Consider the following 2,043-nt stretch of genomic DNA (forward strand, 5'->3'; position numbering starts at 1 on the left):
CAATTTTTTTGGGTACCCCCTGTCTGCCCGCAGCCACTCTCGCCATCCTGTACCGACAGGGAAGGCTGCAGACTGCAGCGGATTAAGGCGCTGGAGACTGCAGACTCCATCCACGTGGAACGCATTGCTGAACCAGGCTACATGCAAGAGAAAGCACTAACGACTCCAGATGAGCTAGAGTTCGCTAATATTAAAGCTCCACATTCCACTTCAAATTTATATATATATTAAAATGAAAAAATAATTAGAGATGTGGTGTAATAAAAATTGACTAGATTCAGCATTTATCTGAGTGTGTGGAGACAGGTGAGCCTGGTCTTGTCAAACGTTTCTAGAACTATGCAAACTTTCCCCTATTTGTTAAACAATGTGAAGTATCTACGGACATGCATCTCTGTGCCGCAGATGACAGAACTCACACAGCACTCAGTGGACCACGCTCTTCGCCCCAGCCCTGAAACACGTTTTGGCTAGAAGCATAGAAAATGTCACTTTCTGCCAAAGCACCGGATCCACAGTGCAAATGCAACCGTGCTGCTTAACGACCGACCAACCTGTGCTACCCTTTGGAACACCTTCTGGAGTGCTAGTAATTAATGTGAAATTTAAGGCATCTCTAACAAATTAAGGAAAGGGTTACATGCCGGGTACTTGACCTCATTCACCTGAGCCAACAGCTGCACCTTATAAAGGCAACCAGCTGACCTATGATACATAGCGAGCATCCCTGTATGGAGCTTCCATTTATGGAGCAAGGTTTTTCTGCCTGACCCTATCGACATGTACACGATTCGTAAGCAATATGCAAGTTTTACAAGCTTTTAATCCATGAGAAAAAAGCGCTTGGATCACCCCTGGAGCGTGGATGTAACTCCAACTCATAACCTACCTCAACTGCTCTTCAGTGGTTTTGAAGCCAGGCAGAACTTAGTATGCATTACAAACAGAGCGAGACAATTGTAAGATTATCAGGAAAAAAAAAAAAAAACCAATGACTCAGGCAGCCGAAGAGCAGTACATTTCTCAGCCTTTACATTCAAAAACATCTTACAAATGTCTACAACAAATGGGTGAACCACCCCCTAGTCTAACTTCACTGAAGTTACATTTTCGCAACAAGAAAAAACAGGCCTAAAACTCTTAAAACTCTGTTACTAGATAAAAAAGTCACAGTATGTAAAACTTAATCAAAACCAGTTGTGAATACCAATCAACTCCCAGGGTATTTCTTCACCTAACAGGTAACTGAGCTTATCTCTGTAACGCATCAGCTTCCTTAGACAACGGGCTGCTCTCCCAGTTCTTTTGTTATCTATTTCCAAACGCCAGCCAGTAATTTCAGCTGCAGCTGCCACATTTCTGCAGTGAAAACCAACAGTGTATGTTACTACCGATAACTCGGGATTTACAAATCCTCTGTAGAGCTGTGAGCCTCCTGCAGCATCCCTAACCAAAAATCAGAACAATACAACCGAAAAAATTTCTATACCTGAAACTTCTAAATTACAAAAATCGGCTAAAACCATTCAAGACCTTGATCTTGCACCTGGAATCTGCTAAACCCAATTACGTTACTTGCGTGGAGTTCAGCGGACACTTTACAGTTTGTGCTGCTGTGAACGTTCTTTCAGACACGGTCTGATGGCTGTCCTTAATCTTCACCCCCGTGCCATACGTGTTATTGCTAATCTCCTGAAGCTCGTCTTTATACAAACAGAAAGCAGAAGAACTGTCGGCTGTGAGTTAGGATTCCAATCAAACGCCTGGAGACTTTTCAAGGTACAGAAAATACATAATATCATTTCATCCCACGGAAATCAGCTCCTCAAAGGCCTGCGGCTGTAAGCTCACACTCCAATACTCAGATCAGGTACATCTGAAAGAGCTTTCTTAGCATTTTACTGCTTCCTAAATAATAGTTGTAAAAAATCCATTTTTAATCCCCGTTATCAGCTCTGAGTTTACCTGAAACGCTACATCTCCTTCTTTGGCCAATGCCATTTCAATTGCAAATGTAATGCCTTGATTCCACCACACTTAGAC

This window comes from Buceros rhinoceros, unplaced genomic scaffold, assembly GCF_000710305.1.
Source record: "Buceros rhinoceros silvestris isolate BGI_N320 unplaced genomic scaffold, ASM71030v1 scaffold22695, whole genome shotgun sequence".
Classification (NCBI taxonomy): domain Eukaryota; kingdom Metazoa; phylum Chordata; class Aves; order Bucerotiformes; family Bucerotidae; genus Buceros; species Buceros rhinoceros.